This window comes from Pseudonaja textilis, chromosome Z (assembly GCF_049901715.1).
Source record: "Pseudonaja textilis isolate UNSWEBS1 chromosome Z, rPseTex1.2, whole genome shotgun sequence".
Taxonomy (NCBI): domain Eukaryota; kingdom Metazoa; phylum Chordata; class Lepidosauria; order Squamata; family Elapidae; genus Pseudonaja; species Pseudonaja textilis.
This window is the reverse complement of record NC_142008.1, coordinates 113,669,740-113,686,934: the sequence shown is the minus strand read 5'-3', so window position 1 is coordinate 113,686,934 and position 17,195 is coordinate 113,669,740. Positions and strand designations below refer to the sequence as shown.

The 17,195-nt window shown below is 36.1% G+C and overlaps 1 pseudogene; it reads right to left on the bottom strand.

Annotated features, from left to right (window-relative positions):
• Positions 1-9,784: 9,784 nt before the first annotated feature.
• LOC148124287 (vomeronasal type-2 receptor 26-like) lies at positions 9,785-16,968 on the bottom strand (annotated as a pseudogene).
• Positions 16,969-17,195: the final 227 nt, after the last annotated feature.

The following is a 17,195-nucleotide window of genomic DNA, read 5'->3' as shown; positions in this document are numbered from 1 at the left end:
ATAAAGAAGAAGGATGAAAATATTTAGAATGCCCGAAATTAGGAAAATTATTTACCACACCAGCAGATGAGGAGAAAAAGAAGGGAATCGCAGTATATGTGAAAGAGGATTTGAAATCTGAGCTAATATGGTCGGACTTAGAAGGAAGGACTCTGGGTTTGCAGATCTGGATTAATGATATTCCAATTCTTTTAGTAGTAATATATGCCCCAAATGGAGACCAAAAAGAGTTTTTTAAACACCTATATGGAAAATTGGTTGAATTGCAAAAAAGAAATATTTGTATGGTAGGGGACTTCAACTCCATTGCTGATTTCCAAAAGGATCACAGTAATGCCGGGAAGAATAAAAAGGGGAAGAGAGAGCTCCCCAAGATTTGTAGGGAAATGATGAAAGAGCTAAATCTGACAGATATATGGAGAAGATTACATCCTGAAAAAGACAATTTACATTTTATTCAAATCCCCACCAAACATGGACACGGATTGATATGGCATGGATGAGTGGAGAGATAGCAAATGAGACAAAAGAAGTGGAAATTTTGCCTAATGAATGGGCAGACCATAATCCAATACAGGTAATATGGAAGGGCAGGGCAAAACCAAAGAAAAGATGGACCTTAAACACTCAATTAATAAGAGAGAAAGAATATATTAATAAATTAAAGGAGGAATTGATTTTTTTTATTAAAGAAAATGATAACGGAGAAACCACGAAACAAAATGTCTGGGATACGATGAAGGCGGTTATAAGAGGCACAACAATCTCTTATAATGCTAAGAGAAACAAGGAAAAATATTCCCAACAAAACAAATTACAACAGAGAATTAAGGAGCTAGAAACCCTTCTACAAAATAACCCAAAAGAATCCAAACTGCAAAATCAGATAAGTATAGTCAAACACAAACTGAATTTAATTGATCAAGAGAAAATGACTATGAATTTGAACTTAACTAGACAAATCTATTTTGAACATGCCAACAAGCCAGGAAGATGGCTATCTTATAAATTGAAAAAAAGAAAGAGAAGAGACTGATATACCAGTTAATAGATAGCAAAGGAGATACATACCAGGAAATAGAACAGAAAAAAGAAATCATTCATAAATACTTTGAAGATTTATACAAAAGAGAGGATGTCAGTGAAGATAGAATAAGGAATTATCTAGATGAAGTAAAGGATAAGGCAATTGGGGAAGAAATGGCTGAACTATTAAATAAAGACATTACTGAATCGGAATTGAAATCAGCAATAGAGAGCCAGAAAAATAATAAAACCCTGGGCCCAGACGGGATCCCAGGGAGCTGTACAAGGCAATAGCAGATCAAATCGACCACTTATGGTGGAAGTTTTTAATGACGTTTTATTAGCAGCTAGGATGCCGGACTCATGGAGGGGGCACTGATCTCGCTGATCCCGAAGGAGGATACAGATCCCAGATATATAAACAATTACAGGCCGATTTCACTCTTAAATACTGATTATAAAATATTCACTTCTATTATAGCAAACAGATTAAAAAGATTGCTAAACTTGTATATACATGAAGATCAAAATGGATTCCTTCCAACTAGGCAAATAAAGAATAATCTAAGAATAGTATTAGACGTACTAGAATTTTATGAAGCCCACCCAGAGAGACAAGTAGCACTCATGTTTCTAGATGCAGAAAAAGCTTTATAATTTGAATTGGCAATTTTATTTCAAAAATTTATAATTTGAATCTGGGTACCAAATTTGAAAATATTATAACAACTATATATGACACACAACAAGCTAATATAATAGTGAATGGGAATGCACCTGCCCAATAAAGATAGAAAAAGGAGTGAGACAGGGTTGCCCACTCTCCCCTGCTCTTCATATTAGCATTAGAGACATTATTAACACGAATTAGGCGGAATTCAGATATAAAGGGATTAACAGTTAAGAAAGAGGAATATAAATTGCAAGCGCTTATGATTTACATGATTTTCTTCCTTGAAGAACCAAAAGACAGGGGACCAAAATTGATGAGTGAATTAGAGAAATTTGGAGCAGTAGCGGACTTAAAATAAACAAAAAAAACCAAATTAATGACCAAAAACCTAACAGAAAAACAGAAAATAGAACTAGAAGAAATAATGCAGATACAAGTGACAAAGAAAGTGAAATACTTAGGAATTTGGCTAACCCCACACTGTAAGACACTTAAAGAAAACAATTATGATAAACTGATACATCAGGTAAAGAAAGATTTAGAATCGTGGGGAAACTTCAAATTTCACTACTAGGCCGAATTGCTACTATTAAAATGAACATTCTCCTAAATTTTTGTATTTATTCCAAACGATCCCAATTAAATTACATAAAAAGTTTTTTGAAGAACTCAATAGAACAACCCTGAAATTTATTTGGCAAGGGAAAAAACCCAGAATAAATGTAAAAGCAATGCAGGATATGAAGAGCAGGGGAGGGTTAGCATTTCCAAACTGGGAGTTATACCATATGGCCACCTCATTAGTTTGGTTGAAGGATTGGGTGAATTTAACCAATAAAAGAATACTATTTCTAGAAGGCCATGATTTACAAAGGGGGTGGCACGCCTTTCTATGGGACGTAGGGAAACCAGTCAAAAATATTTCCATAGACATTTAATTAGAGACGCACTATTAACAATTTGGAGGAAAATAAGGAAAAACATTATACAAAAGTACCAGTATGGATTTCAACAATGGAGGCAATGATTCACCCAAACAATTTGGAGCTTACCAAAATGATTAAATACAAAGACTTATTAGACCTACAAGGAAATTTGAAACCGAGGCTGGATCTTCAAGAGCAAGGACATAAAATTGATCAATGGGTTTATCTTCAGATTCAAAGCAGATATAAACAAGACAAAAAAAGAATTCGAATTAATAACAAACTGCAACAGTTAGATAAAATTTTATTAGGATCAAATAAAAAAACATAACAAAATTTTATAACTACTTATTAGAAACAGAACTAGAAGAAGAAATCGTAAAAAGGAAATATGATTGCTTGGAGTAAGAACGTAGGGCGCAGCATCACATTAGCGGAATGGGAGAAAGTTTGGGGCAGAAACAATAAGATTACCAAATCGGCAGCATACAAGGAAAATCTTTATAAAATGTTTTATAGATGGCATCTCCCCTTCGAGGTTAGCGAAGATGCACCCCAACATGAGTCCGCATTGTTGGAAGTGTAGGAAAAAGAAGGAACCTTTTTCCATATGTGGTGGTCCTGTGCAGAAACCCAAAAGTATTGGAAGAAAATCAAAACTTGGTTGGAAGAAATCACCAAAGAGCAGATCGAATACAAACCAGAGTCCTTCCTACTAGGGATTTTTGATAAGCAAATTTCCAAAAAAACCAAATACATAACAATACACATTTTAACAGCGGCCAGATTAGCCTTCGCTCAACATTGGAAACAACACCAAATTCCATCAGAAGAAATGATTATTGAAAAAATCTCAAAATGCGCAGAAATGGATAAATTGACTTTGGCGCTAAAAACAAAGACACTTCACTATACTATGACAGCTGGAATTGTTGGTATAATTGGATTGACCAAAGATAAATAATATATTATAAGGCATAAAAGAAAAGTATCAATACATAATAACGAGGTAGCGATATAAGTTAAAAACAGGTGTGGTTATATGACACAAGTTAAGGTGATGAAAACAAAAGAAGATCTTGCAAACTGTTAAAATAAGAATACTTTTAATCCTGTAACCTCTTTCTTTCTTTCTTTTCTTAAAATCCTTTCCCTCTCTTCCTCTTCTCTTTTCTTTTTTTTTCTTTCTTTCTTTCTTTTGCTTATTTGTGTATGTATTGTGACTGGTTTTAATTGTAAAAATTAATAAACTATATTTAAAAAATAAAATAAAAAACAGCTTTTATCCATGGGCTGCTAGATTCCTAAATACAACTACAATCACTCCATGCATACATGGAAACATATGACTGGTTTCTCCCTAATTACTTGTATAAGGACCATTTTCTATACTATTCATGTTGTATTGTATTTTTGTTATGGATGGTACCAGCAGAAGCAAAATCAATTTTGTTTTATAGATGTACAATGACAATAAAGATTATTATTATTAAATAAATAGACTGAAGGGACAGATTGATTGGAAATAAGACTTTTGAAAATAATTATAAGAATCCTTCCTGTGACTTGTTTAAGATTCTATTACATATATATGAAGATATTGAATCTATGTGTAAGAAATCTTTCTATGGGAAATTGTTGTAGATTAGAGAAAAACATGCTAAATGAGATATTGAAGGCTGACTATTAGCACCAACCAGAAAGAACAGCAGATTAAAATTAAAGGATAAGACCTTCTAGTACAGAATGGAGAAAATTTTAAATTTAAATTTTAACTGCAAGAATTGAAAAATATTTGTACTCAATCTGTAGAGATTCTCAGTCATCATGGTTGCTCTAATGGTGCTTTTTCAAGAGGTAACTGGACTTTCTTGGGTTTTTTTGGTTGAAGTTGTTTTCTACTTTATACTCAAAGCTTTCTCTTAAAAATGTCTATCACCTCTAAAATGAATTTTAAAAAGGAGTTAGAATAGGATACAATGGAGAACCAGGCTGTTTTGGACATAGATTCAAGAATGACAAACTACAAGAATGATATTGACAAAGATGTTGTACAGGACTTGCAAATGAAACCAGCTGATATTTTAACATCTAAAAGGCACACACATATAATAAATCAGAAGATTGACTTGGATGTATGGATATCAATTCAAAAGGTTTACTTGGACAACTATCTTACTTTGGACTTACAAAAGGGATGTGTTATTCCTGAGATATAGATGAGGGAATAGAAGGGGAACTTACTAAATTTGCAGGTGATACTAAGCTGGCAGGAGTAGCTAATACCCAATAGATACTGGGCTGTATCTAACAAAATGAAATTCAATGTAGAGAAAAGTAAACTCCTACACTTAGGCAAGAAAAACCAAAAGTACACATATAGACTGGGTGAAACCAGGCTCAATAGCAGTAACTGTGAGAGGGATCTTGGAGTCTTAGTGGACAACCAGCTAAATAGGAGCCAGCAGTGTGCAGCAGCAGCCAAAAAAGCAAATGCAATCCTAAATTGCATTAACATACAATCGAGATCAAGTGAGGTACTAATACCACTCTATAAAGTTTTAGTAAGACCACATCTAGAGTACTGCATCCAGTTTTAGTCAAGAACTTATAAAAAAGATGTTGAGACTCTAGAAAAAGTGCAGAGAGGAGAAATCAGGATAATTAGGGGACTGGAGACTAAAACATATGAAGAACGGTTACCTGAAAAGGGCATGGCTTGTCTAGTGAAGAAAAGGACCAGGGGAGACATGATAGCAGTCTTCCAATATTTGAGGGGCTGCCACAGGGAGGAAGAGGTCAAGCTATTTTCTAAAGCTCTTGTAGGCGAGACAAGGAATAATGGATTGAAACTCAACAAGGAGAGATTTAATCTGGAAATAAGGAGAAACTTTCTGACAATGAAAGCAATCAACCAATAAAACAGCTTGCCCTTGGAAGTTGTGGAAGCATCATCACTTGAAACTTTCAAGAAGACATTGGATTGCCATTTGTCAGAAATGGTGTAGGGTCTCCCATTTGGGTGGGGGTTGGACTAGATGACCTACAAGGTCCCTTCCAACTTCAATTATCTGTTAAAGATTGAAGGGATTTTGTGGTTGAAGTTTTAGAGAAAGCAATAGGTAACTGAAATTGTCTTGATGAAGAAGAAAGGCATACAAACACATAATCACAAACTTATACATGTATGTACTCACACACTGTCTATGTGTATGAGTGTGTTTGTGTGTATTTATCTTTCCCTTCTTTTTTCTCTGCACACTTTTTATTTTTTATTTTTTCCTTAGTTTGTATTATATTTTTATTGTTCTATTTTTAAACTTCAGTGCACATTATTATTAAAATAACAACAATGACTCATGATGCCTCAAGAACAAACTATTATCTGTCAGTTCAAAAACAATATTTGGACCTGTTTCTAAGCATAGTGGAACTCAAGATGGCATGCCTATGAATAGTAATTCTATGAGCCAAGCTGTGAATAGTGCACCAGTGTATCACACTGTAAACATAGTGCAACAATATTATTGATAGAGTTCCATGCCCAGTCTTCATCCAGTAAAGGAAAATATTAGGACTAGAGGAAGCAGAAAATATATCTCTACCACTTCTGTCTGCTGGTTTGTGACCCTAATAAATGATTGATATTCATGCCAGTACTATAGAAATGATGCCTCAAGTCAAGTTTTGTTCATTGCAATCCCCCTAACTTCAGTAGCATTTTAGCAAACTTTTGCAGGAATCACATCAGTCACACAGCAGAAAACATAAACACTTATTTGAGAAAACTCAGTGATGGAATTGTTCACTTCTCCTAACTAACACCACTAGAGTCTGCTCCATGAGAATATTCTACAAAAGACTCATATAAGTAGTGATCCCAATAAAACCTAAACACTTTCTTACAAGTGATCTTCAAACATTTCAAGAGTGGGATGTATTGTGAAAGTTATAGGATTAGCAATGATGAAATAACTCCTGCCATGATGAAGTCCCCAGACTGATAATTCTGTTGAGGAAGCTGAAAAAGTCTATCGAAAATGCAATTACTTCTGGAAGCAACATTGCCCACCCTAAAGGGCAGCACTGTTAATACAGTTGCTATAAGCAGGACACTCTTGTATGAAAGTCTTGGTCTGAGGAACAGTCAATCAGTTCTTCCATTGTTACTCAAAACACCTTCCCCAACCAGCACATCTTGATTTTTGAACTTATTCAATCAATTTCTCAAAGCTAAAACTTGAAGCTAACTCCAAACCACTGATCAAATCCATGAACATTGACTTCTTCCAATTCATCAGATTGTGAATGATAATAGCTTATTTTAATATAAATTTGCTTTTCTTGTAAGGAACCACTGCAGTATTGAATGGTTATGATGGTGGTGGTGGAAAGTGGGAAACAATGAGATCACTAACTCTATGTTAGTAATTATACAAAACATCTATAGGGAATTATAAAGTGCTACAATTTTAATAGGAAAAGGTACAAATAAATTACATTGATTGTACTTCTCAAGTTTGGGGAATTGTAGACAGACCTGGAATAAATCCAAATGCAGAGTAAACCTTCCTTGCTTCCTTCCTCCCTCCTTCCACTCCCTTGTCTTCCCTTCTCCCTCCCTCCCTAGATTCTGCAACTATCGTAAATATATGCTGTTTCCAAGCACCTGAATTTTGAACACATAACTGCCCCTTATGCTATGATAGTCATAAATGTGAAGACTGGTCTTAAGTCACTTTTTCAGCACTGTCATAACTTTGAACAGTCGCTAAAAGAATGAACATTAATTGAGGATTACCTGTATAATTCCACTTATTAAATATTAATTGGCTAAACCTGGTTAAACTCGTTGGATCAAACAAGGGTTCATCAACCTTTGTTAAGAAACTCCTCCTTTATATAATTTAAAATAATATTGATAAATTATTTTTACATCTTTAAGTTCTCTATTATTAGGGTGTATCCAGGTTCTACTTTTAATAACATTTTTTCTCTTCTTTTTTTCCTCAGTTTGAATGTCAACAATTTTCCTGGCTTATTTGCATATTCCGTTTCTTTTTCTCTTTCCATAATTCATTTTTACTACCATTTTTCTTACTGTTAACATGGACAGCTATCATTATAGGAGTATAATTTATCTTGAAATAACTTTGTGTTCTTGGAATTACTTTAATTCTTCTTCTTTCATTTTAATTAATCTAAAATTGTGTTTTTCCTTGTCTACAGGTAGTCCTTGACTTATAACCACAATTGAGATCAAAATTTCTGTTGTTAAGAGAGACATTTGTTAAATGACTTTTACCCCATTTTATGACTTTTCTCATGACAATTGTTAAGTGAAGCCCTGAAGTTGATAAGTTTGTAACCTTGCTATAACGTGAATGTGGCTTCCCCATTGAATTTGCTTGTCAGAAGTGTGCAAAAGGTGACCACATGATCTTGGGACACAGCAAAGATCATAAGTATGAACCAGTTGACAAGCATCTGAATTTTGATCACCTGATCATGGGGATGCTGCAAGAGTTGTAACTATGAAGTAACGATGAAGAGCCGTGGTGGCGCAGTGGTTAGAATGCAGTACTGCAGGCTACTTCTGCTGACTGCCTGCAATTTGGCAGTTTGAATCTCATTGGATCAAGGCTGACTCAGCCTTCCATCCTTCTGAGGTCAGTAAAATGAAGACCCAGATTGTTGAAACAATGTGCTGACTCTGTAAATCACTTACAGGGTTGTAAAAGCACTTTGAAGTGATATATAAGTCTATTGCTATGGATATTGTGTCTTTTCCTGTGCTCAGTTTTGCCATGGTGTATGACCTGTGACAGGAAACTATGTTCCACAACCTCAGCTTAGTAGCAGAATTTGATTGTTCCTCACCCACTTTTAAGCCTCTTACACAACTGTTTCCGTTTCAATGAATGACTGTGTTTCATTAATTATAAACTTTCACATATAGTTAATGATTAATTTTATTAATCATTAACTACATATGAAATTGATGATCATTCGCACCTGCTGGATATCATTGATTAATCATACAGCTGACTGTAATCCTACAAAATCCCTTAGTACAAGTGTGTAAAAACTGATGCAGTTTTGAACTCAAGGAGTGATCATGCCAAATATTGATTTGATTTGGATTTCTCTTCTGTTCATTTACTATCCATTTTCTTAATTGGTAAAAATAAGCTATTAATCCTACTATTTCTGAAAACGTTCTCGATTTACAGAAAAAAATATACCTGCTAACATTTTTGCACAGTACTGCACAAGATAGCCATTTATTTATTTGAAAAAAATGTTGGAATTTTCCCATCCATTTTCTCTTAGAATTTTATTTTTAAAACTAACCAGTTTGGACTAGAAATCACATTTTCAATTTAAACTTTATTTTCTACAATGGTGTTTTGGGTTTTTTTGCACTGAATATTTGGGATCAAATATAGATAGTTTCAATATAAAGCTGTTCCTATACCTTAAAGAGAAAATGTATGCACTGCTTATGCCGAAGGTCTTTTTAACTGGATTTTCTTGGTGCTTTTTCAGGAGGCAACTAGATTTTCTTGTTTTTTCTTCGAAGACATTTTGCTTCTCATCCAAGAAGTTTCTTCCACTTTGACTGGATGTTGGGGAAAGGAAGGATTTATATTCCTTGGAGACAGTTGGTCATTTGGCAACAGTGAAGGGAAACAGTGCAGAAAACACCCTGCAGCCAAGAAGGCTCCACATCTATTTGCACTATTCAGGTTCCCTGAAGACACAGATAAATGACCAAGTATCCTAAACAACTCTCTAAAATAATGCAAATGACCAGCTGCCTGCAAGGAATATAAATCCTTCCATTCCCCACCATCCAGTCAGAGCTGAAGAAGCTTCTTGGATGAGAACTGAATTTTTTTTCAAAGAACATTCAGTTGCCTCCTGAAAAAGCACCTTTGGGACAACCATGACCTGGATGACTAAGAATCTCCAGAGACTTTTATCCACTGCTTAGGTAAACAATAGGGTTGTCTTTCTTGCACACTTCCTACATTGCTGTTGATTATTTTGAAAAAAAAAAGTTTAGCAAATTGAAAGCATCTCATTAGAATGAGGCTTGAACTAGAGTAAGACACTTACCAAATAAATAGTAAGAATAAATGAGAAATCACTTTTATTACTTTATCAGCTGCTCCTTTCTGTTCAAATCAGGCCTCAAAACAATAATGTAGCATTTTGGAGAAAAGATACAGCCCAGTAATCCTGCTGCAGAGGCCAAAATGGAGAAGACCTCCACAGCGACCATGTACTTTCCCTTAGTGCTCAGGCAGGTGGGAACAAATGACACCCAGACACTACAAAAAGCAAAAATGTTGAAGGTGATAAATTTAGCTTCATTAAAACTATCTGGTAACTTCCTGGCTAGGAAAACCACTGTGAAACTGATAAAGGTCAAGAATCCCATAAAGCTTAGAACAATATACAACATGATTGCTGAACCTTCATTACATTCTAGGACAATTTCTCCAGACATGGAATGCATGTCTGAATCTGGGAATGGGGGAGAAATTGACAGCCACACATTACAAATGGTAGTTTGTACCAGGAAACAAGATGACACAACAGTGAAAGCCAGCCTTTTCCCTACCCATTTCCTCATTTTGGAGCCTGGTTTAGTGGCCATGAAAGCAAGAATCACTATGGTTGTCTTGCCCAATATGCAAGAAAGGGCTACAGAAAAAATGATGCCAAAAGTAGCTTGTCTCACTTGGTTAGGTTTCCCTATGAAAAGCAAAATGCAGAGGAAAGAGAACAAAAGAGCAATGAGAAGAATATAAGTGAGGCTCCTGTTGTTGGCTTTGACAATGGGAGTGTCCTGGTGTTTAATGAAGATCCTGAGCACCACAACTGAGATGACAGAAAAGAAGAAAGTGGCAGTGGTCAAGGTGATTCCCAAGGGTTCTTTGTAAGACAAGAAAGTTGTGAGTTTTTTTTAATGCAAAGTGTCCTGTCCTTGTTAGGATAGTTTTCCTCAGGACACAGGAAACAGTCATCTAAATCTGAAAGATGAAACAGAATTATCAAGCATATTCACAGTTAGCTCAGTTTTCTCCAACTTTCCAAAGAATTGTACTTCAGTCTTTGGAATTTCCAGACTATCATCATACAGAGTGGAAAGTTGGGAAAGTCTAAGTTATTTTTTAAAGCTGTGGACCAGGAAAGTCTTAAAACTAAATTGTGAGCCCCAGTGGTGGAGTGATTAAAATGCAGTATTGCAGGCAAATGCTGCCCACAGCTTGGAATTCAATCCTGGTGGGACTCAAGATTGACTCAGCCTCCCATTTTTTCAAAGACAGAAAAATGAGGACCCAGATTGGTGGGGGCAACATGTAGCTAATGCTTCTGCATTGTCAACCATCCAGAAAGTGCTGTTAAGTGTTATGAGCCATAGTGGTGCAATGTTTAGAGTGTAGTACTACTGGCTACATCTGCTGGCGCTGGCTGCCTGTAATTTGGCAGTTCAAATCTCATCAGGCTCACCAGATTGAGTCAGCCTCCTATCCTTGTGAGATGGGTAAAATGAGGATCCAAATTGTTGGGTGCAATATGCTGACTCTGTAAACCACTTAGAGGGGGGTGTAAAGCACTGTAAAGTGGTATATAAATGCTATGGAAGGGTATGTAAACCTAATTGCAAATGCTAAATTGGCTGAGAACAGAACCTTGACATTTACCAGGGATGGAATTCTACCTTTGGACTGGTTTGAGTGATCCAGATGTTAAAGTTACATCTGGTTTGCCAGTTACATCTGGTATTTCAATAGACCGGCTGGCCCCGCATTCAAATTCCCTGCATCCAAAACTTGAGTACTGCTTTGAATCTATTGACCTTCGTAACTAATAGATATCAATATTCTCATATGACATTTCTTACCAGTCTGGTTGGAAATTTTCCCTTCTGGACAACGAAGGCATTTGTAACAGCAAAATGTCTTCCCTTCTATTTTGATCTTGCTGTACCCCAAGGAGCAATGTTCATTGCATAAAGAAAGAGGTTGAGTCTGTAAATAAAAGAAAAAGCAATACAATTACAATTTAAACATTAGCAGTCTTCTAATAGGTTGATAAACCTTGAGAAATCTCTCCTCCTCCTCCTCCTCCTCCTCCTCCTTCTTTTGATTAGCGTTATCTAACATTTTATGTTAGTGTGCAAGGCTTCTCTTATCCCTTAAAATATTAATCTGGCATAATAAGTCATACAAACTGTATTGTCTCTCATTCATTTGATAGATCTCTAGGATTAGAGCTAATTAACTCAGAAGTAGGAATGACTATGTTGAGTTGCTTTTTTTCTGCAAAATCAACTGAGCATCTAGATTGCTTTTTATATACTTTTCTCCCACTGTAGTTTTAAAACTATCAGCAAATATCTGATTCATTAATTTGTCCAGCTGTTGAAGTAATTATTTGGACCATGAGCAGTGAACCACTTCTTGAAAAAATGAATAATAGGTACCTGTTTAAAAATGTTGGGCCAGTCAGTGTCATCCTCTGATAGAGAGAGAAGGCATTCTAGTTGGATGGATTTCCTTTTCCAACTTTGATCTTAAGAAAGAATTGATTTGGGAAGGTGACCCAATTGATAATATCAAAGCCAGTTGCAACCTTATGATTCTGGTCAAAAAAAATCTTTTCTCCAGCACTGTTGTTAAATGAGACTTTTCTCAGGTAGTGATGAAGCTCAAGGGAAGAACATGAGAGTAATTAATAAAAGGATACAAGAATGATAAAAATCCACAGCAATATTGTTTCAGAAGATATTATTGTGTTATGAATGAAGCCAAATACGTGTCCCAGGACAATGTTGCAGGATCCAGTCTAGGTCAGTCACCGGTTTAATTTTTGAGCTTTCGGATTCATACTGAAACCCATCCTCAGGGAACTTTTCTCTCACCAGAATGTGTTCTCTGGATTATTTGATGTGTAGCATTTACAAAGCACAAACTCCGTTATTTATTTATTTTAATTTTATTTATTTTGATTTGTTAATCACTTATAAGATAATAGGTATAAGTATATACATAGTTATGAATACATGAAATGGGTACATATAAGAAAAATAAAAGAAACAATAGGACAGGGATGGTAGGCACATTGGTGCACTTATGCACATCCCCTACAGACTTCTTAGGAAAGGGATGAGGTCAGTAGTAGATAGTCTAAGGTTAAAGTTTTGGGGGTTTGGGGAAGAAACCCCAGAGTCAGGTAGAATATTCCAGACATTGACCACTCTGTTGCTGAAGTCATATTTCCTGCAGTCAAGTTTGGTGCAGTTAACCTTGAGTTTGCATCTATTTTGTGCTCTTGTGTTGTTATGGTTGAAGCTGAAGTATTCATTGACAGGTAGGACGTTGCAATGTATGATTTTATATACCATACTTAGATCAGACCAAAGATGGCATAATTCAAGGTTTTCTAGATCTAGAATTTCAAGTCTGGTGATGTAAGGTATGATGAGTAGAGGAGTGGAGAACTCTTCTTGTGAAATATTTCTGGACTTTCTCAACTGTGCTAATATCAGATACATGATGTGGGTTCCAGACTGATGAGCTGTATTCGAGTATTGGTCTAGCAAATATTTTGTATGCTCTAGTTAGTAGTGTAATATTACCAGAGAAAAAGCTACGTAGGATTAGGTTAACAACTCTTAATGCCTTTTTGGCTATGTAGTTACAGTGGGCTCTAGCACTTAGATAATTAGAGATGAGTACTCCAAGGTCCTTTACAGAGCTTGGATCATCAACAAGGTCTTGACTATTCAGCCTGTATTTTATTTTCTGATTTTTTTTTTACCAATATGTAAAACAGAGCATTTATTTGTTGAGATTTGAAGTTGCCATTTGTTTGACCATTCAGATACATAGTCAAGATCTTTTTGAAGGGTAGCAGTATTGTCTGTGGTATTTGAACAGCTGTCTGTGGTATTTGAATGTCCCTGTTCTATTGTTTCTTTTATTTTTCTTATATGTACCCATTTCATGCATTCATAACTATGTATATACTTATACCTGTTATCTTGTAAGCGATTGACAAATCAAATAAATAAATAAAATAAAATAAGTAGAGTTGAAATGCATCATTGTGCTTCTTGTCAGGCACATAAGATCAAGACCACATTGTACTTGTCAGGCACATAAGATCAAGACCACATACATTAAATTACAATCAAACTGATTTATTACTCATACTTATGCACAAGAAACTAGTCTAGATTAAATTAACGGAATTCAAAAGGAGGCAGATTTAGACTGCTTGTGGGAATTTAAGAACTCCAGGCTGATTTCTCTTTTGACTTGCCCCTAGGCTTTACCGCTCCTTATTGTACAGGTTTACATAAATCTTAAACAGTTTTCCCCCTGATTTTCTTTTACTCTTTTGAGAACTAGGCAGGATCTTTTGTAAAATGTTTTCCGCACCCCTTTTCAGTGGTGTGATTCAAAAATTTTAACTACCGGTTCTGTGAGTATGGCTTGGTGGGCGTGACTATGTGGCCATGTGACTGGGTTGTCATGGCTATGTGGTCATGTGACTGAGTGGGTCAAAGAGAAAAAGTCACTTTAACAATGCTCTTGGAGCAGGGGGTTGGACTAGATGACTTCTGAGGTCCCTTCCAGCCCTGGATTGCTATGCTGTTTCAAAGCATCCTCTGAACCTGCATCTGGTGCCAAGGTTTGTGGTCCTTCCCTCCTCTCCTTTTTCCCTCCCTCTCTCCCTCCATCCATCCATATCTCATTCACTTTCCCTTCCCTTCCCTCTTTCTCCCTTCCTTCACTTTCTTTCTTTCTTTCTCCCTCCCTTCCTTCCTTCCCTCCCTCCCTCTCTCCCTCTTTCTTTTTTTTCTTTATCTCTTCCCTCTGACCTTCTTTCTTTTTTCTTTCTCTTTCTTTGTCCCTCCCTTCCCCTTTTCTTTCTTTCTATCTTTATTTCTTTTGCTGCACCCCTCCATGCTTCATTGGAGCTTAGCAAGCCTCCCCAGAGCCTTCTGGGAGCCAAAATGGGGCATATAGGGGTATGCTGCACACCCATGCCCCATTTTGGGCCTAGGAGACCTTTCTGCACTTACCTGGGAGTCAGAACCAGGCACATGGGGAATCCTGGGAGGGGCAGGGTGGGGCCAGTTGGTCTTTGGAATTACTGGTTCACACACTGGATGTAAAAGTAATGTCCAGTTCACTCAAAATGCCCTGAACTGGCTGAATCCCACCCCTGCCCTTTTTCCTTCTATAGACTGATGCATTTGATGGTTGTCTTGTAGTCTGCAGTTCTTCCTCTTGCCTCCCAAAGTAATTCTCATATACAATTAAAGTATGGCATATAGTTTATCAATGATAAACCTTGTAAATTCATATTGATGCTTTGATTTTCAGCACTGTACTTGATACTTATAGTTATAAACAAACAAAAATGTATATATGTATGTTTGTGTGTGTGTATGTATGTATAAAATAATTGTGTTGAGTGATGAGAGCCAATTAGACAGGATCAACTTTTCTTTCTGAAACCATAGAGCATAATATTGGAAGGAAAATTGAAGATGTTGCAAGAAGCAATAGTACTAATACCATCAGGTGTACAAGGCTTTATTGAAGACCACCATGTATGGGATATCAATAACCAGGGGTGGTATTCAGTTGGTATTAACTATTTCGGGTGAACCGGTAGTTCCAGTGATGATTTGGTCCCATCCACCCACCTCTGATCAGCATGGCAGTGCAGATTGCCATGCCCCAGCTGTTTTTACTCACTGGAGCTCTAGTAAAAGGTAAGTTTTCTTGCTATTTTGAAATGCACCATGCACGCATGCTCACTGAACCAGTTGTTACACCTGTTGAAGCCCACCATTGCCATAACTCCATATAGTAGACCGTTTCACTGCTTAGTGTGAAGGAGGTCCCAGTCCCTTGGGGATGAGGGACATGCCTATATCAAATTTGAAAGGACATTGAGTGCTTTCAAATAATTTAGGCATCAAAGTAAGGTTATGGGAGGTCTTTTGTTCATTTACAAAATCTGTATTTTTAACAAGATGAATTAATAAGGGTTTAATTGTCTGCATCTTCTTTTTGAGGATGAAAGATTTTCTACCTCTGATATGTTTTATTCTTACTAGTGAATAACATAGGGAATATGCAGAAGAACAATCTAGTTATTGGTCTGTCCTTCCTTCCTTCCTTCCTTCCTTCCTTCCTTCCTTCCTTCCTTCCTTCCTTCCTTCCTTCCTTCCTCCCCTCCCTCCCTCCCTTCCTTCCTTCCTTCCTTCCTTCCTTCCTTCCTTCCTCCCTTCCTTCCTTCCTTTTATCCATCCATCCATCCATACCAACGCAGCTATATTTTTGATATAGAAATGCAGTGGAAGGTGTTTCAATATGTATAAATTGCTTCAAGCAAGCATGTACTTTAATAGAAAAAAGTCTTGATAATCCTGATAATCATCATTGATATGTATTTATTAGCAGTTAACAACAGAAGAGATCTGGCATTGAATTAATGCTCCAGTCCATTATTACCATTGGACTGTATATCTTCTAAATTTTATGAATGATTCTAGCTGCCTTCTAGGTATATTTTCAAACTATCTTCTCAAAGGTGATAATGGGCTCCTGCTCCAGATTCCACTGAGGGAATGAGAGAGCAAAGAAGCAATTTTATTGATGTTTTGTGAAAAGTTAATTGAGTTTTTCAATAAAAATTTTCCTAGCTTCAATAAATCAGCCACGTCCATATTTGTCTGCAGACAAACCAAAATGTATTTTGAATCATTTTGCTACTTAAATAAAAATGCTGTTTTGAAATCACTGTTCAGCCATGTTTTATTTAATGTGACTGCATAGTTTTAATCTTTTAGCTGTGCAGTATGCATTATTTTTCTCATTATTTTAGAGTTGGTATTTTCTTAACAACTACATAGCTTTCATGGAAGTCAACAAATAAATATTTCAAATTAAAACAAAAATATCTCTTAAAACAGGATGTCTTTTTCTGAAACCCTTTGTACAAGTTTTAGTAACTTAGGATTGAAAGAATAAAAATATTTTGTGACCAGATGTTATTTATGTTCTGGTTGCCATTAGTTACAACAAACAGAAGAAATTTCATTAAAGAGGAAGTCACAAATCAGTATTATTTTTTTTTGCTTTTTTCTTGAGCAGGTCTTACCTGTGGAATCTTGTAAATGCTCAGGATGTCTGCCATAACTTGAGAGATGTGAGAGTTGGGTCCAACAATAACACAAACTGTGTTTTGGTGGATGCTGCATTTGCAATTAGGAACAAATCTGTCATGTGAAGAAAGAAGCTCCATAGATGCCAGATAGGTCCATGTTGCCATGAAATAACTTAGATATCCCCTAGCGTGATGTTTGGCAAGCTCTGAGGGTTTTCATTGATCTCCTTTACAGCAAAGATCATGGAGAAGATATGCAGATGATTCTGTAGAAACTTACTTAAAGGGAGGTTAATGCATCTGTCATAAGACTTGCATTTCCACACAGATAATTTGTTACATATCAAATGAAAAATCTTTGTAAA